This window comes from Pleurodeles waltl, chromosome 6 (assembly GCF_031143425.1).
Source record: "Pleurodeles waltl isolate 20211129_DDA chromosome 6, aPleWal1.hap1.20221129, whole genome shotgun sequence".
NCBI lineage: Eukaryota > Metazoa > Chordata > Amphibia > Caudata > Salamandridae > Pleurodeles > Pleurodeles waltl.
The window spans coordinates 121,868,672-121,894,717 of record NC_090445.1 but is presented as its reverse complement, the minus strand read 5'-3'; the positions used below and the strand labels follow the sequence as shown (position 1 = coordinate 121,894,717).

The window sequence follows — 26,046 nt, the reverse complement described above, 5'->3', positions numbered from 1 at the left end:
CTTAAGATGTGAGCTGGGTATAATGTTACACATGCACAGCTTTTCGGTGAGTCCACAAGGGGTGGCATCACCCCACTGTTTCGAGAGGTGGTGGCCCAGCCCTAGTAACATGTCTGGTAACATGGCTCTAGATTCCAGTGTGTTATCAACATGCTTGTCTGTTTGTCATCCTTTCATGCCTATCTGATTGCAGACATTACAGTAGGCGAGGCTGGTGAAGGTGTTCAATGTGCTTAAGGACTTTTGGGGACCATCAATGCATTTTGGGGTCATGACCGTTCTAGCGATAGTGAAGACGTTTGAGGTGGTGAAAACAATGCAAGTCTCTCCTCAGGATGTTTGGCCTGACACAGCTCTGATGTTGTGTTGCCGCCTCTGTTGGCTGCCATGTGCATCCAATTGTGGTGGTGTCCACAAGCAGCCTGTAGGATTTTGTCTTCCTTGGCTCGTCCAAACAGGACCTCAGCAGGTGCTCACTGAGTGTTTCAGTCCGGAGTTTGCCTGTAGGCCCCCAGCAATTCGGTTGTTGTCTTGTCCATGTCTCTATGCTGTTGGACCCCTAATTCTGATCACTTAGTTTTGTGTCCTCATCAGTCTTTCCGCTTCACCATTTGCTTGAGGCCATCGGGGTGTGATCTTCTGGTGACTTATGATCAGGGTTGACAGATACTCTCTGAAATCACTACCCTGGATTGGTGGACTATTGTCTTATTTTAATGTCTGAGGAAACCCAAACATGGCAAATACTTAGCCTAATTTCCTCTGGGTTTGTTTGAAATTAGTGTTTGTTATGGCCTCTACAGTTAGGTATTTTGAATGTGTCTGAGATCACTAATGTGTTGTCCATGAGGGAGAGAGCCCATGTCCGCACTTAGACCAGCTCCCACAGTGACCGAAGATCACAATGAAGGACCATGGCAAGATATGTCGGGTATGTTATTGGCTTGGCACCATTGACACTGGGTCACCACCTCATCTACCTTATTCTTCATTGCTGGGAACCAAACTATCCTTCTTAATCTGGCTTTGGTTTTACTCGCCCCTTGATGTTTGGCTTGTGCCAGTTGGTTAGCGTGTTGCTAAAAGATGTGAGGGGTTGCTATTGTCTGTCATTGAAAAAGGATACAATCTTCGGTGATGCCGAGTTCTCACCTTATTCTCCACAAGGCAGCCCGTTTGGTATTAGTGGTGGCATCACAGTTCCTTGTGTCACATAGTAAGTCCTTCCATTGGTTGGACCCAACTGTGGCACAAGCATAAGGACCGAGCTGAGCCCGACTGAGTGTGCGTCTATGATCAGCTCCATCTATTGTCCAGGGTCAAATTATGCTATGGTTGTATCTTGTAGCATGGTGACTTTGATCTGACAGATGCATCTTTCTACAACTTACTCTAAGTCCATATGCTTGATATCTTGGTGATTTATCACAGTGTGCAGCCATACTGGCGAGATTGGGGGTTGAATCTCCCACAGTAGGTTGTGAGCCTCAAGAAGCTTCTAACTTCCAATGGGAATTGTGGGGGTTTAGCCTCTTTGAGATCCTCCACCTTGCTTAGATTGACTCGGATTCCATTGCTGGAAGAATTATACCTATAGAACTCTACTTCTTGCTATAGGAGTTGGCACTTAATCTTGTAGAGGGCCAGCTCTCTGTCACTGAGGGCAGCCTCCAGCAGTTTCTGGTGCTCAGCGATGACCAGTTGGAGATAAGGATGTCGTCACTGATGTTGAGCACTCCTCCTAGGCCTGAGATGAACTTCCTTGATTGTGTTTTGGAAAACTTCTGCTGTTGCCCTGACAAAGTGGTTGGGGCACTGATAGTTAAAGCATACTTTGCCTCTGGCTAGCCAGTCTTGAAGTGGATGTTTGAGTCCACAGTAACTGCATGGCTGGATTACTTATGTTGAGCTTGGCCAGAGTCTCTCGCCATGATGGTTTTGGTTTAGATTAATTTGGGGTCATTGACTCTGTTTTCCGGGTTACTTTGGAACACAACAGTTCCATTTGTTTTGCTCGATCAATCAAGAGCTTGTGTGAGTGCGCTAGTGAGAGGACCTCCATGAGCTTTCTCTCAGGTTTTCTGAGGACAGGCTGTTTCAGGGCTGCTGACCTGCAACCTTGGATGAATTCTGCTCTTATCTCCTTTTGGGGGTATCCTCTTCTGTGCGGGTGCTCACTAGCTCCCAGAGTCTTGCCTAGTAGACGTCTATTGACTCCTCTTCCTGCTGTCAAGCTTGGTGAACTTAAATTATTCAAACTCAGAAGACATTTCAACTGCTAAATAAAACCTGGGAGCAAAAAACAGCGCTGTCATAATCTCTGATCTCATGTGGGGGAGGTTGCAGAAGACTAGGGGGGTCATTACAACCTTGGCGGCGGTCAGACTGCAAGGGTCGCGGTTGGCGGTCTGACCGCCGCCAAAGCTGTGGTACAACCACATTGGCAGCAATCTGATCGCCACATTACAACCGTGGTGGTAGGCTCACGGTCAGACTACCAGTTTTCCTCTGCAGGAGGGACAGGCGGTGCTGGCCATCCCGGTCCGCCAGGGCAGTGCTGCAAGCAGCGCTGCCCTGGGGATTACGACCCTCCTCTCCGGCAGCTTTTACATGGCTGTTACACTGCCATGTAAAGGCTGGCGGAGACGGGATTCATGGGGCTTCTGGGGGGCCCGTGCATTGTCCATGCACTTGGCATCAGTTATGAGTCGGCGTCAATGTTGTAGGCTGTTTCCTGCTGGGCCAGCTGATGGAAACACCATTTCTGCCCGCTGACCCAGCAGGAAGCTCCTTATGGGGCCCGCGGGAAGGCAGCCACACTGGGAAAAGGCCCATCCACCAAACTCCTAATGACCCCCCCCCCCCCCCCCCCCCCCTAAATCTCTCTTCTCCTGCATAGTGTAGCAGGAGTGAGTTTGCTTTTCCCATCTGTTTCTTTGTGGCTTCTAAGTAGTTATTGAGCCTGGAGACCCAAACTTGCAGTGAGTTTCTGCTGTGGCAGGATCGCTTGCTTAGCTCACTCAGTGGTGGTAAGGGGTTATTGGCTACACTGATTGGGTTTCATTGCCTGTGCCATAGATAGTTATATGTGGAATTTTTGCCCAGGACTGCTTCAGCATGGGTAGGTCCTGCAGCTGCGCAATTCCCCTGTTGTGCCTGACTCATTACTGGAATCATAAGCGGTATAGTGTTGTGGATTATTTTTATTTTGTGTGGTTCTTCCTCGCTTTTTTTCCAGGTATGTCGCTGCTTTATTACCTTTGGCTCTCAAGTTTGAGAGTAGGTGCGGTTGTGGTGTGCACGGGCCTGTAAGATGTTGTTTCCAACATGAAAGGTGCGTTTATGGTGCGATGCGCACTTCAGGACACTGTGGTGCTGCCCCCAAGCAGTGGAGAGATTGCTTCACCTGTCAAAAGTGCTCGCCCGTAGCGTCTTGGAGCTTCAGGCTGTGAGGGTCCGGTTTTGGTGTTCAGGGCAGTGTTTAACGCAGAGGGTGGAGGCGATTGACGGCAGCGTTGTTTGGTGGGCTGGGCTATGTCTGTAGGACCCTGACACCTCATGAGCCCTTGTGTGGTAGGCGGCTCGATCGCCCTTGCCTGATACCTTGCAGGAGCTTTGGTGGGCTGTGTTGCATCTTACATTAATCGTGTGAGAGCACCGATAAGGATGCTTGCTAGCGCTGTGATAAGGATGCTCCTCCTCTCGTGAATTCTGCAAGAAACTGAAGATGCGACTTCGAATAATTCATCTCCCTGCCCCAGAGCTAGTCTCTCACCCGTACAGGGCCAGGGTACCCTCGCAGGTGATAGTGTGCTTCAAATGCATGTGGGGAATGCGGCGCTGGCCATCCATGTATGTATATATGTCAGAGCCAATACTTTACTATCCCCTGACACTTCGCCCAGCGTCAGAATGCTTGTGTGCGTTTATACGTCATACCGACAGCGGGAGTAGCAAAGGGGGTAGCAGTTGCGACCATTCATTGAATTTCATGCTGACACACACTCAGGGTCCTTAACAAGTTGGCCTAGCGCCGTCAAAACCCGGAAACATCTCTTCTTACTCAAAACATGGTGTGTTCTTGCTCACACCAAAGTATAGTAAACAAGCTCTCGCGCGTCTCAGGGGAATCTCACCCGACTGGGTGAGCAGCCTCTTGGTGGATGGCCCTCAGATGCCCTGCAGGCCTCACTTGGAGGGTGCGAGGAGAGTGTGACCGAGTGAACTTGCCCCTGCTCACAGGCCGACGAAGTGTAGCTCTGTACCAAGGCGTGTTCGCAGGTTTGTCGCTGTGAGCTGAATCTGTAAGATGGCTTTGTAAAATTGTTATGGTCGCCTTCCATTAGGTGCCTACTCGTGTGCCCGTGACCAGGTGTCCGAATAACTGCTTTCAGATGTACCAGGGACGCAGCTGCCATTGCTACAGTAGATGCAGTATCACTTGGTCGGTGCCTGAGGGGCCCTCTGACCCTCGAATATTACTGATTGTATAGCCAGGGAGCCTGTTTTCTTCATCGCAGGGCCCATGACACACTGGCCACGCTGGTATATTGTTTCTTGAGCGGGTTAATGTGTGCCACTGATTATCTCTAAAATTATGTTTCATTAGCCATCGATGGTCCGATTCCCAAACTTTAGAAAAAAATGTAATTATGATACTAAATGTTACATTATGATTGACAGTAGTGCTTAAAATACAGCTGCATCGCATATTGCACTGTCGTAAATTAAAGATGAATGAGTGTGTTTCGGGGCATGGGTGCAAGCTGTGTATACTCTAACTTCTAAGTTTGTGGGTACTCCCAAATATTTTGAAGTTTAGTGGCTGGCCCTGGAAATGAACCGAGCCCCATTCCTATGAAAGGCAGGCGTAATTTGGACTGTGTAGAAGGGGTTATATGAGTTTCTCAAAAGATTACAATACTTTCTGCATGGATATAAAAAAGTTATCTGTGCAAATGCACATCTCACATAATTTGCATGTGCAAGTTTTTGTTTTACCGGGAGGAACTTGCCTCGCATGCATGAATACTAACGGAAATCTACACTGTTTTACATTTTTTTTTTAAAAGGCGACTCAGTGAACCCCCTCAAAATGCTAGAAATCTAAAATGAACGCAGAAATAAATCATTAGACTTCCGAATCATTAAAGCTGTGCCTTGTGATGTACTCCGTCATACTTTCATACATTTGCCACTTATTTCGCCTGTGGTTAATTTAATAATTGTGACAATGTGGGCTACTACCAGATGTTTGTAAATGTGTGTAACTCACATTTGGTTTTGAAAACGCATGTTTCCCTTTAATTGTGATGTAAATTTTGCAAAGACTTGCTTAAGAGGTTCTCCGCTTTTTGGGCTTGTTGCTAGAGCAGAGTTTCCTAAAGGCCTGAGGGAGGAAGGTGTTCGAGCGCGCGCACAAACCCCGCACTTGTGTACACGTGGAATGTCTTCGCTGGTTTGGGCGGAGGCCGTCGCGAGAGGAGGAAAGGCTGAGCGCCGAGTTGCCCTTTCAGTAGCGCGGGTCCCTTTGTGAGCCCTGTAATAAAGAATAGCAAAGCTATGAATCACCAGAGAGGCTGTGACCGAGGAGTCAGGCACAGCCGAGCCGCTTAATAGCCGTCCAATTAAAGTAAAGTGTTGTCCAACCTCTGTGGAAACCTCTACAGATCAATTTTTGTGAAAACAATCCTCAGTAACGCAATGGTCAGAAGGCAGCTGCTCGTTGAAGGGAGTTTACGTGTACCCGTGTTTGTGAGTGGGTTCTTACAGGGGGGAGTGGATAGATGTGCACCAGAAAATGTTCCTTAACATCTGAATCAACTAAACGTCGGCCTCTTGAAGCTGCTCGCTAGGTTTTGGTTAACGGAGAGCCATGTTTTTTTGTTTTGTTCGTAATGCGATTCGAGGTACATTAGGTAATTGGGCATTTGTGCTCACTTCAGAGATCACTGGCAGACTCCAGGCTAGTGGTGCGAATCCCAGCGACTAAATAAATGATCACGGTTTACTTAGCTCTTAGTTGCTCGGTTTATTGATAGCGCAACCAAGCAACAAGGCTGGTAGCTATGGTCGATGTACTTAATAGCTTTTTTTCTGTTGTGTTTGGAGATATTACAGTATTAAAACTACCATCTTCTGACAATGTGTATGATAGTAATTGTGTGTCTTGTGTGCATCCCTAAATATCTGGAACTCGCTGCCCCTCTCCTCTAGGAATGTTCGTACTTTCTACATCTTTAACGTTGAACTTACATTTTTCTCATCAAAGAACATTTCACAAAAGAACAGGTAAACTCTATAAACCAATTCTCTCCAGAAGCTCCAACCCTATTACATCTATTTTAACAGTCAGTTGTGAAGGCTTGTTTTGGACAATACCAACACTCGCAGTGGGCTTTGGGCCAGCCTGTTGCTTACCATTAGTTGGCTTTTATGTCACTCATTTGCTTGAATCTTGTTCAGTGACATTCCTTTCTCTTGTGTTTGGCCTCTCCTGTGAAATAGTTTCTTTTTCTATTCTTTTCATTGTATGACTGGGATTATTTCACTGCTCACATTGAAGGAATTGCGTTTTAAAACAGCTTGAGCTGTCTCCCCAGACTGTTTTTTCTAAATATACATAATGTAAGTACATTGAAGGAATTTTGGTCATCAGGCTTCATCCATTGGTTTGTTAAATTGTCACCAGCATTTTGCTTCCATCCATCACACCATACAGCATGGGACAGTAGATCAGCACACTTTAGCCATTGGCTGTCTTCGTTTAGAGTGACTGCACAAAGCCTGTTCACATTGTTCGATTCTGCCTAAAAATAGTTACTTTCTCTTCAGTGCCAAAAATGGTTCAAAGTAAACTTTTTATAAAAATCTTATTAAGTATATTAACTGTCAATACCTGTTGTTTACCTTGTCTGCACGTCTGGTACCCAGTTTGATGGTGATTTATTTTCAGCCTTGTTTTTAAAGAAGCTTTTCGAAATCTATAAATTACATACAACATTGCAGCTGTCTGCAAGTTGATTGTTTAGTTAGAACGTCATAATAAAAAATAATTAATGTCATAAATAAAAGGATTGTTATTTAAAAAATATGTTTAGTAAAACAGCCGCATCAGACAAATGTGGTATGTTAAACTAACCCTTTATGTGTGGTTTATCAGCTTTATTTTACCGACCTGGGATGCTAAATTTTGCATTGTTTTGCACAGTAAGTCGACACATGATATGTGAAGTGTGTACTTTTACTGCGCTAGTACTTTAATGCTTATAAAACCTTGTTCCATGGTACAGAACTAGGCCTGACTACTAATCATGCACAAACAAGGTGATAATTGAATGCTTGAATTAATCTCAGCCACTGGCAATTGCTCGGGGGCGCATCCCATTTTATCTTTTTTTTTTTTTTTTGCCACCATATCACCTCCATTTGGATCCAGCCATATGCAAATCAGTTTTGACCCGGCTCCTCTTGGGAACAGTCCAGCCCAAACTGTCAGGCCAGGTCCTCCCTGAACCGGAACCCAAGTGACCTAGGACCAGTTTTGCCCTAGTTAGGGGACTTCAGCGTGTCTTCTTCAGCCAGGTAGAGTTTGGTTCCAGTGGCACAGTGAGCCCGGGACAAACGTCTGGGCATGGTTGGAGGTCAGAAGGACACTTGGTGAGGGTGTGTGAAGTGTTGGTGGTGTTCCTCTTACTTAGGACATGACAAATAAAAACCTTACCTACCTAACAACTTCTGGAGTCGCACCTTCATTTTATTGGTGATTAGTGGGTGCTGGATTATAGTTTGTGGCCAGCTTTCCGTGATAGCTATCTTTGTGCTGGGAGCTGCGTACCATTATACACTTGGGGTGGTGTGCCTATCAGCGGAATTGTCAAAGGAGAACCTTGCCATACTGCATCGGAATGGATGTGAAGGGGGATCTGCGGCATCGGAGGCGAAGTCCCTCCTACACAGATTGTGGATGACCAGCATGACGCTGTGGCGTACATACTTTCTGTGCCGCCTAGACCCTATGTAATACAAGCTGCGAAGCAGGCATTATTCACAAGTTTGTACCCTTTCATCCTGCGCTGCTCGCACATATGTGGAGTCAGCAGGCCCTGTAAAGGCCAAAATACATAGTTTGGTGCTCTGCATCATCGCGTCTCACATTTTCTAAAGTGAAACCGCTGTATCCTGTGCTGCCCACACATAAATGGAGTCAGCAGGCCCTGCGTAGGCCGGACTACGCAGTCAGTCGCACCGTGTCATCGCATCCACTATTTTCTGTAGTAAAGCTGATCTCAACCGCCATTTTAATTTGGGAAGCATTGTCACACAGGGGGTTACACAATGTGATCTGCCATATTGGATTTGGCATCAGACAACTTAACTGGAAAATGATCACAATTGTCTTACATTAATTTCAAAGTTTGGCTTAAATTTTAACCATTTTTATCCATCTTCTCAACCATTTCCAGCATTTTCTTACTCGTTTTTCTCCATTTCATCCTTTTTGATGAAGTCAATTCTGCAAGAAATCCTTTTAGTCCGAAATCTCCATACATCATGGAAAGGGTCAAGGCACCTCTTGCCCTTGGGTTTGTGCCAGGAACTCAACCATTAGGTTCGATTCATGAGAAGGAAGCATTTGAGGCTTACTCAGGTGCCATAGATGGAGAAATATTCACTGACAAAAAGAAAGCGTTATTTATAAATAGTTTAAGTCTAGAAGGGTGTTCTGTATTTAAAAGTTACCTGTGCAAGAAGTGAGAGTACAACAAGAAGATGCATCTGGTGAAGTATCTGCCATAGATGTAATGGACCAGTGTGCCTCTGTTAATAAGACATTGAATAGGAGGTTTACTCTCACAAGGAATGTAGTCTTGGAAAGACACATTTCTGCAAAGAGCACAACAACAAGGTGAATCGATCAATGATTTTGTCGTCCTTGTCAGCGGTCACGTGCAATTACATGGAATTCAAAGACAAAATTATTTGTGACCAATTGATTGAAAAAAGCTCATAACAAAAAGATTCAAGAAAGATTACTTTCTATTGAAGACCTAAGTTTGGAGGTTACAGTCACCATTGCTAAGGTGGTCAAGAATTCTGATGCGCACTGCAAGGAACTGTCAGGCCATAGTGATGCAGGCACTTCCAAAATGGTGAATGCTCTACAAAGTAAGGATGCATGCAAGGATGAGATGATTCATTTATTCTTAAAGCAAAAGGAAGAAAGCTAGTGATGTCAATGTGTGTCAGGTGTGGAAGTTACAACCTGTGACATCATCCAAGAGTTGCCATGCCATATCTATGACTTGTTTTAAGTGTAATCGTGAGGGCCATTTTGCAAGGGTTTGTTGCAGCATGCGTAAACCTGTGGTATTATTGATTGAAGAGAGCACACTGGTCAGTGATCACAATGACATGATTCTGACGCTTACCATTGGTGATGGAAGTGGAAGCGTGACAGCTGCTGAGGGTAATTAGAAAGGGGAGTTAAAACTGCTCCTCAAGAAGCCATCTTTGTGCAACGTTGTGATAAATGGTGTGGATTTGTGTTTGATGGCAGATTAAGGTTCACCATTTACGTTGATTGATCTTGATATCTTTTTGAAATTCAAATCCAAGGAGCTTCAGCCATCAAGTGTGAAAATGTGTGTTTATGGAGGAAAGAAGATTGAACTGGAAGGTCAATTTGATGGACTATTGGAGTTTGATGGGAAATTGGCCTGGGGGGTGTATGTGGCAAAAGAGGATTCTAATTTGTTGGGTTGGCAAGAGCAAGGGGAGTTTGATCTTATTTTAGTTCCTAACCATCCAGATTGTGTGATCTCACATTCTATGTTGATGCTTTCGTGTATGCGTCTTTCCCCTGCAGGTCAATGGGTGGATTGTTTTCCCAGAGTATTTACTGAACATTTAGGTAAACTAAAAGGATTCCAGGACAAGATTGTGCTGATAACTGATTCCACTCCTGTGCGCATAAGGTTCGGAGGGTGGCTTTTTCCTTAAGAAGGGACCTATGCATTGAGTTAGATAAGCTTTGTGATCTGGATGTTTTTAAACCTATTGAAAGCTCTGAGTGGCTTCCACTGGTGGTTTTGGCACAAAAGAGTGACAATTCCTTGCGGTTATGCGTAGACTTACGTGATTGCAACAATAGCATTTGGGTGGATAGGGAACTCCTACCCAACATCGGTGAAATGTTAACTACCTTGGAGGGTGCTGCTGTGTTTACCACTCTTCATGTCAGTGGCATATAAACAGGTAGTCTTGTGTGAAGAGTCATTTGTAATTCCAGAGGGAACATTCAATTTCAAGCAAATGCCCTTTGAACTGGCATCTGCGTTCTCAGTGTTTCAAAGGCTCATGGAGGAGTTTTTATATTTTCAGGATGACATAATAATTTTTTACCAGGATCTCCATCAGCACTATAGGCGTTTTTAGTGCGGTTTTACATATTTTACGAGATAAAGGGATAACTCTGCGTGGCGATTAATACAAATTTAAAGTATCAGGATTGGACTATTTAGGGCATCATATATCTAAAGATGGTATTACCCCCAAGGTAAAATTGTTAAAGGACATTGAAGAAGCCCCTATCCCCACTTTGCTGACAAAACTACCCACCTTCTAGACCTAATAAAACAAGCCCTGACAAAGCCAATAGATCACAGAGCTATTACAGTTGTCAATGGAACTGTTTTTATCCATGCTGAATAGCAGCATGGCTGCTGTTAGACATGGCAGAAAGTCATGTTAAAATCCTAAGCATATAGAGGCCACTTCACATGCACACACACGTCACATATGAATGATGTTAACCTCAAACATAGACACGCTGTACAAATGTTGAAGGTATGCAGATGCAGATACAGATAACTTGGCAGATATGGTCCAGGTGGGACATTATGAAGCATTTCTTTTAGGTAAAACTTTAGACCGATGAACTGAGATTGATATTAACCTCCCTCCTCATCCCCCAATAGATATTTGGCCTTGTGCAGCTGGCTGTGAATTATCTGCTGCGATTTCGATTCCAGGTGCAGCAGCTTTCTCCCCAAGTTATTTGTGGTTTCAAAAACTTTGCAGCTAACTAGATGGACTGTAACTGCTTTCAAATGTTGTTGGAAAGAGTGCTACAAGGCTGCGTCTTCTACACCCTGAGTCGAACACACACACACAGGGAAATTGCAGAGTTGGATTTAGCGGAGCAAACAAGACATCACCACCCTTCCAAACGTGCACGGCAAAAGTCGGGCATCGCCACAATCAACTAGCAAATGTTCAGTGTTGTGCCCACTGATCAGGGCACCAAAAAGAGTACTCAGGCACATATATGACATCGGTGTGCGATGCAGTTGAGGGAATGGTCTGCTGTGTTGTCTTTTCTGCTGACTACGAGGGGCATAAAACTGTAGTCAAATGGTAGTTAGGGGGCTACTCACATCTTAAATAGAGGCAGCATCAGTTAGAACAGCAGGCTGCTTAACCAATTTGCTTGTGGATTGAAAAAAAGGAATGAACTATACCAACACGGCCGAGGGCCATTCCACAGAGTGGTCAGTGATTGGGTCTGAGGTTAGGCACAAGTTAAAGGCTGAACACTGTAGCTTGATTTACATATTGGGAGTCCTGAGCTAATATCGGTTTTGATGGTGAAACCCAAAAATTTTAAATTAATAGGATGCACTTTTACAATTTAATTTTTAATACATTGCTGTTGAATTGTAAAAAGAATAACATGAAATAATTATTTAATTCTCTGCTAGTTACTAAGTACCTGAAATCAAGAAGTGTGAATTGATAGTTTGTAGAGTGGAGGGAGCTCATCACAGAGTGCATCTATCACTGGGGGTGATGGGAGACGGAGCTGGTGAAAGCATGAGCACTGAAGTAGAGTGCTGAAAAACTAAGAAAAAAGTAGGCCCTAAAACAGGTTTAAAAAAAACGGACCAGTGGAGGGATACTAGTACTTGTTCCATGCTCTTGGGAGGGATAAACACTGGAAGAGGCATGACTCATGCATGCCATGGAAAATTGATGAGAGCAAATAGGAGAGTGAAAATGGAGCCAGCAAATGTTAAGTCTGTGGGCGGGCTGAAGCCCACAAAATAGTTAAAGCACGTCTCTTTGAGACAGTGCATGCGCTGTCTAGAGCTGAGATCTAAAATTTGTGTGGAAGGAACAGTGCCAGGTTGCTTTTGACAAGATGCATTCCGACATAATACTGGCAGGTTCTTTAAAGTTACTTGATCCCAGAGATGGTAATCTCATAGAGACAGATGCCATCAGCTTTGAATTAGGTGCTGCTATCATTCACAATAGGAGCAGCAAGTGGAAAAAGGAGATGGTTGCTTTTGCAGTTACAAAATAATTCTGTTCTCCATGATGTGATGATGTGGGTTGAAAGAGGATGGCCTAGTTCCAAGACAATGGGCAAGGAATTTATTCCATATGTACAAGTGGCTGCTGAGTTGACTACGAGGATGGACTCCAACGAAAATTGGGGCAGTTGGTTGCACCTGCTAGTATGAGTCCAGGATTTTGGATTTGGCACTGAGAGCCACTTCCGAATAAGGGCAATGGAACCCAGAGTGCATGAAGATTTCCGGTGGCCAGGTGTGGGCTAGTCTGTGGAGTGCTTTGTGAGAGATTGTGGTCCATGTGTCATGACTGATAAGACCCAGGTGACTCAACCCATGCTGGTTAAATCTGTGTGTTCGCCTTTGGCACCTTGGGAAAAGTTAGCTTTGGATATTGCTGGCCCAAAAAAAATCTTGGTGGAGACTTTCAAATTTACCATTGTCTTAATGAAGTATATATCCAAATGGCCAGAAGCCGGGTTTGCGAACAGCCTGAGTTCTACTTCAGTCATTCAGTTTTTACTCAGTGTTTGTAGGAAAAGGATACCCCTCAGATTTTCACTGATAATGGCACATTGTTGTTATCGGACTAGATGAAATAATTCTTTGATTCCTATGGTATCTAACACGTCAGGCCCTCCTTGTACCACCCAAGGAGTCATGGGTTGTTAGAACTGTTTAATTGCACATTGAAGGATCAATTGCAACTATTGATGGTTAACAACCATAATTGAAAGAGTGGTGGAAGACGTGTTGTGGCCCTACAAGAAAACACCCAATGTTTCTAGTGGTGTGCCCCTTTTGTTCTGTTGCAAGGTAAGGTTCCGGGTTCTAAACCCAATCGAGGATGGCTGGGACGGCACCACATAATACTGCACGATTTTGTGTACACTCATTCTGGAGAGAAATGAGATCAGGTGTGTATGAGGGAGCCATGTGCAATAGTCAAGGGATGTAAGTTATTAACCTGCTTGGCACAAGGATTATATTGTTGGATGCCTTTCAACCAAATGTTTTATGTAAAATGTTTTACCTTCTGCATTACACAGGGATTATATTGTTGAATGTTATTCAATCAAATGGTCATGTAAACTTTTGTATCTTCTCCTTCATTTACTTGTCAGGAATATTTGGTTGTTCATATGTGTTTTTGTAGTTTCAATGTGTTTCTTACATTTTGTTAATAATACGGGGACAGGAAATGAGTTGGGTTTGTCTCGATTAGAACTGAGGGGAGCATAGAATGTAGAAGGTTGAGGGTCCTGGGTTTCTAGGGTGGTGGTTGGAAGGTGAGAAGGACACTTCTTGACTCTGTGCGATGTGCTGGTGGTGTTCCTATTACTTAGGTAAGGTCTTTTTCCCCCCATGTCCTATCTAACATCATTTGGTGTTGCACCTTCATTTTAGTTTCATATTTGTTTAGAGGTGTGCCATATTTGATTTTGTCTGGCATGGTTGGGGCAAACTATTGTATTGTTCAGTAATATATTATATTAGGTAGTAGCCAGCTAAAGCCGGTTATGGATTTATGGTGAGTATTCCGTGCTAGATGTGTTTTCAGTTGGTTTTTGGTCTGCTGGGGTGCACAGTTGTCCATTTCTTGGCTGTTACGTCTGGTGGCATTAATGACGTGTAACTGTGATATATTTATTTAAGTAAACTTCAAGGTAGTTGCTGAATGGATTGATGAAACTTTATGGATGGGTTGTCGAGTTGCCAAATGTTTTTGTAGTTTAGTATATGTCCTTAAGTAAGAAAGTGTGTGTGGCCGTGGCCATGTGTGATTGATCAGTGTTATTCACACCCCTTTGTTTTTAATCCTGTCCATCAGCAGCCCTCCTCTGGACTGGTTGGGGAATGGTTGTGTAGGAGCCAGAGATTAAACACTTCTTCCTTTCTCAGCGCATCAAATGGAAGTGATGAGGAAGAGACCAGTAGACTGATGTCGACTAGGTAGTCCACTCTCCTTTCCCACGTTGCCTTGCCTGTAGCTTTTAGCTAAGTCAAAAGCAGAAAAGCAAGGGTGTGGGAAAAGGACATTCGTTTTGAGGTTTCTTTCTCCACAATATTCCTTACTTCTTTCTAGAGGTGGCAGGAGATGTCCATGAGGCAGAGATCTGTCCTGTGGCATGGCGGAGAACTTCAGCCATCCAGCATCTTCTGGTCTGAGCTGAGGTTTGAGGAGATTGCTTGCAATGTGATGCTCCTTACTCCGACCCTATTGCCTTCTGCCCAAAGCAAAAAGAAGGGGTCTCATCTCATCCTGCTGTTTTCTAACCCCCCATGCACCCATCACCTCTACCAGTCAACGTGATGGTAGCCATTGAGACAAGTGTAGAGGTAGAGTCTTTACCCTTGAGTGTGGCTGCACCTGTAGTCATTAATTATACAACAGCTGTTGGACATATAATGGTCGTACCCAGACAAATCAGGATGCACCTTTTGTTTGGTAGTATCTAAAAATACAAGCCTTTACGTTGCAAGTGATAAGTGCAGGTAGTTCTGTATTATAGCTTGTTTTGTCCGTGTCTTGGCCCTTTGAAGCTTCACATTAATTATGGTACCAGTCATGGGAGGCTGAAGCTTGCAAACGAGCTGTGGCTGGGCATGTAATGAATACCCAGGCACATGAGAATGTGTTTGTATGTAATTTAATGGAAATACCATGTCTAAGAAACCTGGTGACCACACTTGATCCTAATTTTCAGGATGAATGGCATTTACCTTTTGGTGTAAAAGAATACATAGAATGTTTTCTTCCTCTGAAAACGACTTTACTTACCTTTACAAATTGGACATTCTATTAATATTGGAACTCCATGTTTCTTCCCATTACCTCCACTTATTTCTCATGTCCTGTCACTCAATGACTTTTTAGGTTAAGCATAGCAGCGCTGCTTTTCCAAGTGTTGGTATGTAGCTGGGCTTTTAACCACACCCACCGCACCCCCATCACTATCGCTCGTTCATCGGCTTGCCCTTCAAAAATCTTTTGTTTTCGTTGGTAACTGCTTTGTTTGTCCCTCCTTAGGGCAGTTTTATCGCCTTGGCCATCAACTCTGTTACATGGATAAATGCACTTTTGCCGATAACTTTGACTGCAAGTGAACTTCTTTTTTTCTTTTGTGTCTCTCCTTCGCTCTCACGGCTAATTTTTGAATCTGCTTGCTTATGTCAACTGTTTTACTTTTTATTTTCTGTTTGTGTGGCAAGAAAAGTCCAGTTAGGAAATTACAACGCTAATAGCTCTAACTCCAGCAAACGCGAGACCCATTGCATTGCAAATGCTTGTTACTTTTTTTAATTGCTTTTCCGGTGTCCTATACCTGTACCGTCTTGCTACTGTTACCCCTGCATTTCATTTCCATCTCTCCGTTTTACCCCTGACCCCTTGTTTTTGGTGGGGGGTGCATACTCTTAACCCCACTCCTTCATACATTTTTTAATTAATTTAATGTCCAAAGCTCTCATGCTCCCCTTTTTCCACTTTTTGTATGGCCACCTGGTGCTTAAACTCATTCCCCCTGCTCCGCTCCCCCTGACTTTGATTTCTTTACTCATTTTTGCGAATTAATATTCCAGTTATGCTCCTTAACCGGGATCCACTAATCTCTGCAATTAACTTTTTTTTAATGTTTAACTAAATTAAAATGTATTTTTGCTAACTGTTCTTGATTTATTTTTATTTTTTTTCTTCTATTTTGGAACAAATAGCATTTCTATTAGTTTTTACAATGAATCGTTTGAATTAGTTGAGTTCTTTCAGTTCTATCATCTTGATTTTATATGAATTCCCTTACTACAGATCGTTGTGTCTGGGAATGTGAGACTGTAAGTAGCTTCTGACGGTTTTTCTCCAGCATTATCAGTCTGCACATAACATGTGATGTCTGCACCAAACCTGCCCTGTCAGCATCTAGGCATGTGAAGCTGGACCAAGCCTGTACCTAACATTTGAGGGAGTAGCTGGCCCTATGATGTTTGTGCGTAGGCACACAAGGCCGCTCTAATTCAGGCAATACGTGTGCATCTGGTGGCGGTCCGAGAGCATATGATGGCGATACCTGACAATGTGATGGCAGAGCCTGAGCCTCTGATGGCAGTACCAGACGATGTGACATTGGTGCCTGGGCATATGATGGCACTAGCGGACAATACGATGGCGCTAACTTAAATTATGATGTCAGTACAGCATATAATGGCTGTACCTGACAATGCAATGGCTACATCAAACGCTTCTGTATCCTTTTAGGAGGGGAAATCCGGTTATTTGATGAAATGTAGAAGCTTTATTAAAATCATTTTTTAAGCACACCACTTCAAGAACAAAAAAGTAATTTAGTAGTAGAGTAGGATGCTGGAGACTGGGATAAATCATTTTTCCAACTTTAAGAACCTAATGGAGAACATAACAAGCAATCTGGTTTGCCATTGCTAGCCTAGGCACAGAGGGAGGCAAGAGTCCAGAACCAGCCAGCCTATGAATACTTCTGACGTTTCATGGCTAGAAGCATTACTTTTTTACTCCACTCATCCCTATGAGGTGAGAATATGTGCTAGTGTGTAATGAGAGAACGGCCTCGGTGTTCCTTGGCTTCGAAAGCGTAGATAGTGAGTGTCACACCCGGGCTCAGAAGCAAGGGTCTGCTCTTCAGGGGTCGAGGCCTGCCCCTTGTGTTCTCACTGGTACACACTGATCCCTCACACTGGCTCACGGGTCACCTCCTACCTTCTTTGCGTGGCTCGGTGAGGTGAACGGACCCTTCTTTGGGGGAGGCAGTACTTCTTCTCAGCTGCGAGAGGTCATCCTGATGGCGCAGTCCCCCCACACCATGTATGTGGTGGTCATCCAGCGCTGCCCCAGCCGAAAGCAGCGCCGTACCCAGAGTGAATGCAATACCCACCGTGAACGGCCTGTTCATCCGTTGCACTGATCCATGTCACCATTTCAGTCCCTTTCCTTCACGAGTCCACAGGGCGCCCATGCGGGGGCATCACAGTATCGGGGATAGAGTGTGTAAGAATAAAGACACCGAGGACGGCACCGCTGTGCGCGTGTTTCTTTCATCCTGACGATGATTCGTGGCTCAGCTGTATCATCGAAGTCCCTTAGTTCGGATTTATTGCTAGGGTTCCGAGATGATATATTGGCGGTAACCCACCCACCCGCATCCCTCCCATCCGTCGGCCGTGGGTAGCTTGTAGCCCTCTCCGGTACTGTGTGGTTGCAGTTCCTGTCCCGAGTATCCACGATCCGTGGACAAGCACTGAAGAGTGAAGTTACAGTCTGATGAATTATTTGGTGTCCTGGTGCCTCTCTTTGGTAGTATTCAGTGTCCAAATTAGTTTCAATAAATGATTCTCTGCAAGTAGCTTTTTAACTGATTGTAGCTGGTCATGTAAGGACACAAATGGCTCAACCCACAGATATACCCATTGACTTTGCAGTGCTTGATCATTATAGTTCGTGTCTAATGTGGCTGTTCGCGTGAGCACTTCTTGTTGACTGCACACATCTTGTTTTTCTTTAATGATTTGTAGGTGAGCAGAAAGAGCATTACTGATTTTCGCAGTCAGCTGGCTGTGACAGGAAACACATCTGTGATCGAAACTTCATGTAATTCTGAATTCATTGTTGGTTTTTAACAGGCTCTACTTTCTTGATGAGGTCGAATAAGGCCGAAACATGTCGGGGGTTTCCTTGCTGATTCAGAGTATGTCATCGGGCTGGCCTGTTCTGTGTGCACCGAGATGACGAAAACATACCTATGTGTTTCGATGACAGAATAAGGTAGGTTGATAAGTGCTGAATCTTTGTAACTAACGAACCGTCGAATAAGATGGTTCGGCCCCGTCGGTCATAGATTAATAAACATTCCCAATTATCCTTCCCTGGTCGACTCACCAACCTTTATCTAATCTGGGGCTTGCAGGAGTAGATCTCACAGTCTCATTAAAGTGGTCTGCATTTTTTTTAGATCTGTAAGTCTTCCTAATTTTTTCTTACATTGCTCCCTTCACCATACACCTTCACCCCCCATACGTATGGGAAATGTGGCAATAGAAGTGAAGTTAGTGGCCTTGTCAAACATGAAGAAGTCGTGGGGAGTAAACGTTAATAAATGATTAAAATATGCATAACAAACTAAACCACTAAGAAATAACGTAATTATTTTTATATCGCCAATAGGAAAATAATAACATCCATTGATAATAGTTAATAATACATCACCAGTTGAAGTATATGTATTCATCAGTATACACAAAATTACTCCAAAGAATTATTAAGACTCAAAATAGATCCCAGTTTCTATGCAGATTCATAGTTTTCCCAATGTGTTCGTCCAAAACATTGCTAAGGCTAAAAAAACGACTACTTTCTATGTGCAATTATATTTTCATAAACATCCCAGTGAATTGATGCCTTGATAATGTGATGATGCTCATTCTTAGCACTGAAGTAGCCTTGTCTAACATGTTATTTTCACTTATTTTCATTCATGTAATAGGTTGCGATATTTACTTGTGTGTAATCACAGCAGATAGCTACTAAAGAGATATATTTTTTATTTATTTTGGGTAAATGCTACTTATGATTTCAGTTTGTTGTTTCGAGATTCTTAGAGGTTAGTGTTCTGCTGGCTTTCCTCATTCCAGTCAGGTGTCCTCGACCTATGGAAACGTCCTTGAATGATATCTGTAAAAACACATGGCTTGTGTTCCTATTACCATATTACTTATTCCGCTTCCCCTTGGTGCCAGGGCTGCACTATAATCAAACCCAAATGGTAATTTTTCTGCACACACCCTGAGTTTTTACGCTGCTCAAATACACTGTGAAACTGAAAGGCATAGACTGTTCTTTTACATGTGTCCACTGTTTCACACAGCTCCACCCACTTGCCTGCTTCACGCCTCTACCTCTGTGCAGTGCATAACGTAACTGTGAATACAAGTAAGATGTATGCTCCGCTTGACTTTCTTAGGTGGCAGTGCTCCTAGCATGGTTGTGGGAGCGACTGCCCAATGCTCAGTTAGCTACAGGTGGATGGTCTGCTTGGGCATGATATAGTTGCTGGTTGCTAAGGAGATGACTTGACGCCCAGCCAACAAGGCCAGCGAAGGACTTGGTTTGGGCACTGCTAAAGGCTACTTATTGGCTCTTTCAGCTTTTAACGGTTACCGGATCAGCCTTCTTTGTTTAAAGTACCTTTTGTGATGAGATTCCTCAAAGGTTTGCACATTTTTTTTGCTGCCAAAGCCTGTTATGCCACAGTGAGACTTAATGCTAGTCCGCACCTTCCTTATGTGATCCCTTTTGAGCCGATGCTCAGTTATCCACTGAATTTTTAACATTAAAAACGTCTTTATTTTATTTCCTTAATATCAGCTCACTGTGAGTGAACTTCAGGCACTCTGTCCACACTCCTTAAACACCATTTTTCCTGACAAACTGGTTTTGAGGACATGATTGGCATTCCTTCCTAAAATGGTAACGCCCTTTTATGCTAGCCAGGCTGTTCTCCTTCTGGCATTCTCTGCCCTGCCTTAACCCTGGAAAGAAGATGAGAGTGCTTCACTTGGATCCTAAGAGAGCCCTCGGTTTTTATATTGATTATCCCAGAGACTACTGACCGGGTGATCAGCTCTTTTTGGGTTTCTACGAAGCAAAGAATGGCAAGGCACTGTAGAAAAGAATTGTCTAGATGGATAGTACGCTGCATTAAAATGTGCAAGCTTGTTCCATTCTAGGTTAGGCTGCTGTTACTGCGTTGGCATGCTGGGTACCTGTCCTGGATATCTTTCAAGCTGCTGTGTGGCTTTCAAAGCATATATTCATGAAGTACTACTGCCTTGACAATCAAGTCTGCAGGGATGGACATTTTGCCTGTTTGATACTGCAGAACTTTTTGATCTGAACCAATCCACAGACCCACCAGCAAGGGAAGGTATGGCTTTGGTGTTTATTCACAAGGGGAGGAATGTGCTGTTAGAAGTATCCCTCAGAAGAAAAAGTTACTTGCTTTCGGTAATGCTCTTTCTGGTGGATATTCTATGTAACCACAGATTTCACACTGCCCTCCCACCTGCCCATTGTGGAATGGACTCCTTTCTTGTAAAAAAATAAAATAAAAATAAAATAAAAAGTCCCAAACTAGAGATCTGCATACTAATGAAGCCACTTTTTCAAATGGGTTCTGAGTCTGATGGTGCGTACAAGCCTTCGAAAACAACTGATGTCGGTGCACTTGGTTGGCGTTTGTATGTGGCCTGCTTGTCATTCTGGAGTGGAATGACATAGGTGCAGGTCTGCACACTCCACTTGCTGGCATGCAGGAGTACTGCTTTTGAGTTTCCAGATCCAGTCTAACGCCTGGGGAATATTCACAAGGTAAGGAATCTGCAGTTAGATAAAGTATCCACCAGAAAGAGCATTACCGAAGATAAGTAACTTTTTCTGTGGCAGTCTCGAAATTAGATATAAATTACGGTTTAGTTTTGACACACTTGATTTCATTGTGGAATGGAAATAGAGCATTTAGGGCCAGATGCAGCAAAGGTTTTTTCCCATTCTGTGTCAATGGGAAAATGTGTTCGTACATATGGCCCTAAGTTCTGTAATTACTCAGTTGGTGTTGCTGTTAAACTTTTCATCCTTGGCGTGATCTCCCTTAACTTTTTGCTTCTGTTTCCCAGGTTGTTGATGTGTGCTGGACTCTGATTTTACCGTTTTTGTTACTCGGGGCACTGTACCACTGCTAACCAGTGCTAGAGTGCAAGTGCTCCTTTACAAACTGTGTATGTAATTGGCTTATCCATGATTAGCATATTTGATTTATTTGTAATTCCCTAGTACAGTGCACTAGAGGTGCCCAGGGCCTGTAAATCAAATGCTACTAGTGGGCCTGCAGCACTGGGTGTGCCACCCACATAAGTAGCTCTGTAATCATGTCAGACCTGCCAACTGCAGTGTCCGTGTGTGCAGTTTTAACTGTAAATTCGACTTGGCAAACCCTCCTTTTTCTTACATGTCAGACACCCCTAAGGTAGGCCCTAAGTAGCCCCAAGGGCAGGATGCAGTATATGGTTAAGATAGGACATATAGTAATGTGTTTTACATGTCCTGACAGTGAAATATTGCTAAAATTTTTTCACTGTTGCAAGGCCTGTTCCTCTCATAGGTTAACATGGGGGCTACCTTTAAATCTGATTAAAGTGTAGATTCCCTTTGAGAGCGGATATACATGTGGAGTTTGGGGTCTCTGAGCTCACAATTTAAAAATACATCTTTTAGTAAAGTTGATTTTAGGATTGTGTGTTTGAAAATGACACTTTTAGAAAGTGAGCATTTGCTTGCTTATACCATTTCTGTGACTCTGCCTTTTTGTGGATTCCCTGTCTGGGTCAGTTTGACAGTTGGGCTGGTTGCACCTCACACTAGACAGTGACACAAAGGGAGCTGGGGTGTAGTCTGCATTCCCTGATGAGCCATCTGTGCTAGGAAGGAGGGGAGGAATGGTCACTTACACCTGAATGGGCTGTGCCTGTCCTCACACAATGCAGTCTCCAGCCCCTTGGTGAATGTCTGGGGTCTGGCCTGGGCAAGGCAGGATTTCACATTCAAAAGAGACTTTACTTTGAAGTAGGCCTACTTCAAAGGAGAAATTGGGTATAAGAAGGGCACCCAAAACCACAGACTTTAGAACACTTCTGGAAACCAAGAGGAACCTCTGCCTGGAGAAGAGCTGAGGAAGAAGAGCTGCCCTGCCTGTGACTGTGCTTTGTGGAGCTATCCTGCAGTTGCTGCTTCTGCCAGAGTAAGAGGGCAAAGACTGGACTTTGTGTGCCTTCCATCTTGAGAAGATCTCCAAGGGCTTGATTTAGAGCTTGCCTCCTGCTGTTTGAAGTCTCAGGGACAGCAAAGACTTCTTTCTGGGAGTACCTGGAGTCTCTGTAGAGACTCCTACTCTGCCCTGTGGTGTCCATCCAGTTCCTGGGACCCTGAAAGGAGAAGCTGCCAGCCTAAGAGGAAGAAATCCATGCACAGAGCGCCGTGCCGGGAAAAGATTGACGCAACTCCGATCTGCGGCTGAAGAAGCGACGCGCCGCCGGCTCCGTGGCTGAAAATGCACTAGCCAGAAACGCAACCGAAGAATCGACACACGGATCTGGAGAAACGACACGCAGCATCGGTGACGGAAGCTGGGAAATCGCAACCCGCGCTGCGTGGTTTTTGGATCATGGTGCTGCTGTATTTCTGACGCAAATACCGCTGGGCGTGTAAAAACAACGCAAGGCCTGCCCGGACCTGAGAGTTCTGACCGGATCGGCGCATCGCTCTCCTGTGGAGGGAAGAAACGTCGCACCCGACCCGGCGAAAGGAGAAATGACCCAAGGTGTCGCTCGTGAGTGAAATCGAGGCATCGCAAGCCCTTTTTGACGCACACTAGCCCGTGCGGGGTTATTTTTGACGCACCCAAGGTACATTTTTACGCTAACCGAGTTAATGTGTGTTTTAAACTACAGAAATATTCTTTTTGCTTTTTAATTGATAACTTGACTGGTGTATTGTGGATGTTTGTCGTTTTGGTCTTGTTTTGTTTAGATAAATATTTCCTATTTTTCTAAACCTGTGTTGTCATTTTGTAGTGTTTTCATTGAGTTACTGTGTGTGTTGGTACAAGTACTTTACACCTAGCACTCTGAAGTTAAGCCTACTGCTCTGCCAAGCTACCAATGGGGTAAGCAGGGGTTAGCTGAGGGTGATTCTCTTTTACCTTGACTAGAGTGAGGGTGCTTGCTTGAACAAGGGGTAACCTGACTGTCAACCAAAGACCCAATTTTTAACAGTTGCCTTGATACTCCTCATTGCAGTTGCCTTCAGAAGTGTTAACCAACAGACATTTTCTATTAGCCTGATCCTTCTCCTTACGAAGTGCAGTTTTAAAAGCCCCTAGACATGGTTACTTTTTGACAACCCATCTGACCGTTCTGCTGGTAATGGATTTGAATGCTCCTGTAACCTACAATCTCTTATGATTATACATCAAGCAGTCATTTTAAATGCAAATTCCAAGCTTCCAGCGAATGGTAAGGAAGGTAAAGAGCATTGAGGAGCATAGTTTTAGGACCAGCTGGCCTGGATACCATTTACAGTATTATCAAATGTTTCCTCACTATGAACGTTCCAGAGAAAAATGTGCCTGAATCAGGAAGTTGCGGTCCAAACCGCTGAGCCTGCCCTGAACATAACTGATGAAATTCCCAGAAGTGGGGTGTGCCAGCTCAGAGGCTTGTCTTTGATGCTGCAGCTGGCATTAATTGGCCTGGAGCGTCACGCAACAGCTGGAAAAAAATGGTGAGAGGTTAATCGCGACCTGCCACATCCTTATCCGGCGTAATAGCAGTGGGAAAAATCCTGTCCCCAAAACAATCTAAGAAAGTCAACTGGCCACAATCTACAAAGTTAACGTAGCAAATTAGAATAGTACTAAGCTAGCCCAGTGCAACTACGTAAAAAAGGAGACTGTCTCAAAAAAAAATTTTAAAAACAAAATCTCTTCAGTGTGAAAATAGGCACCATTTTACTTCTTGTGACTGATGAGGGACCACTACTTCTTGTCACATAAACCCATGTACGCCATAAGACCTCTGTCTTTTGCAAAATTGGTACATTGTATTCATACGTATTCTACTTACACATGCACCCATGCCCTATTCATTCAGTACACCCCTCCCCAGAGCTGGTTGACGTACACAAGGCAGGAAGGATCACAGTTATGAATCTCAGAAAACAGGAAGCTATGTTTGTGGTGTTCGAGCTTCCCACATTTTCTCAGCTCATTGTTTTGTCACCTCTGTGGTGGTAGAAGCTGCGTAAATGTGCCCAGCCCTACCCTCTGAGTTGTGGTTCTGGAAGCTGTAAAAGCGTTACTAATAAAAGCATTTTTTAACATGAATTGCGCTACTTGGGTAGCAGATCATTTTTTGAATTGGAAATATATTAAGAAGATGATCTTCCCAAGACTTGAAAGGTAGAGAAGATACCTAATTTGAGAGTGGTGAGAAAACTAGAGAGGAACATATGGGTTTTTGAGGCTGTTTGGAATGCTAGTATAAAGGGGGTGCAAGCATATTTCTTCCAGGGCAGAGTTTGATACACTTCCAGAACCATGAGAACAATGTATTTAATGATTTTGTTCCTGTAATTCTGTGACCCACCAGTAGTGTTAAATATATTTTGAAGTTGTAAGGCTGACTGAGGTGTTGTGCTTTTGTGTATAATTCAACATCTTTTTGAAGGTGAGTCCTCATCTGATGAAAACCAATAGCGGCTCATGAGCAAAGAAGTGGCTTGATGACTTCAGCAGCTTTGGCCTTTTTGGTATTGTGATTTTTTTTAAATCAGTAAATGTCATTGAGTTTTTTTGAATGGTGGACTAGAATTGTGGAGATGTTAGGAGGAGAGAAATGTCCACACCAGAGAGGGTGGTTGGGGAGATAATTTTGGAAAATAAGTAGAAACTCCATCTTGTCAGGGTTTAGTCTGAGGAAACCGAGATCATCCAGCTTTGAAGGGCGTCATGGTATTCTGTTTGATTCCTGACATCCGAGGCACCTGGGACTCTAAGTGAGAAATAGTGTTGTTCACATATGGTTGAATGATGATGTTCGTGTGTGGCGGTATGTGTGTACAAGTACTTACAAACGGCAAACCTAGCAAAGACCACTGTATATTGCAACATCAGGATACAGGAAGTAAGAGGGGAATGATTGAAGATCATATCTCTTGGTCAGGAAAAGGAGCTGTCATCATGTCACACATGGGCAAGGGTGAAGGGGGACTTTCATTGGTTGTTTAGATGCTTCTGCAAGACACAATCTCCAGATCATTCCTGAACTGCAAGGCCATGGGATTGGGCTTTAAGTCTGGTGTGTGGGTTGATGCTTGCCCATTATCTGGATTTGTAGAGAAAAAAAAGTGTGAACATGCTTTGTATCTGTTTTGTGTAGCTTTTATTTTCAAACTCATGATGGCTTCTTGTGCCGCATTGACCACAAGAGTAATTTTCTGTCTTCCAGGTGGCAGGGTGGAGTGTGCTGTTATTTACGTTTCTGTAAATGATGCAGCATGCTTTGAACATGGCATGGTCTGACATGGCAGTCAGTATATATCTTTCAGGGTAGGTGATAGGTGGTAGAATTATGTTGAACGGCTTGATCAGGCATTCAGCTGCAAGCATTATGCATTCAGCTAGTTTTCTAGACTTCTCCTAGTAATCAGCATATGTGTAAATGTGCACCCCAATGAATGAAGAGTGTACGCCAAAGGGACCATATACATATTGAACAGTAATGGAGAAAGCAATGGTCCTTGCAGGACTCCATACTTAATCTGTTGTTTCAGTTGATTTCATGGAGGAAGGAAAACAACCTGAGATTCTTCATATAGAAGACTCTCACCATTAAAGTTCAAGGATGTTAATGCTGAAAGCCTGTAATCTGTTGAGCAGGAGACTATGGTTGATATTGCCAGTCTCATCACCTAGATACCACCCTGGCTGAGAAGTCTTGTTTTACAAATTCCATGATTGATGATTGATTGATTGTCAAATACAACTGACCCTGAGAAGTCTTGCTTTACAAATTTTCATGGTTGATTGATTGTCAAATACAGCTGAAAGGTCTA

General features: G+C 43.8%; 1 protein-coding gene across 2 annotated transcripts in view; it reads left to right on the top strand.

Moving 5' to 3' along the window:
• The window catches only part of OSBPL7 (oxysterol binding protein like 7), a 223,334-nt gene that overhangs the window by 23,378 nt on the left and 173,910 nt on the right, over positions 1-26,046 (top strand). The window contains exon 2 of one of the 2 annotated variants that reach the window (XM_069237506.1): positions 18,006-18,147. The exons of the other annotated variant lie outside the window; for it this stretch is intronic. The gene's annotated coding sequence lies outside the window, so the exon portion shown is untranslated. The remainder of the gene's footprint in view (positions 1-18,005; positions 18,148-26,046) is intronic. 2 annotated transcript variants of the gene reach the window in all.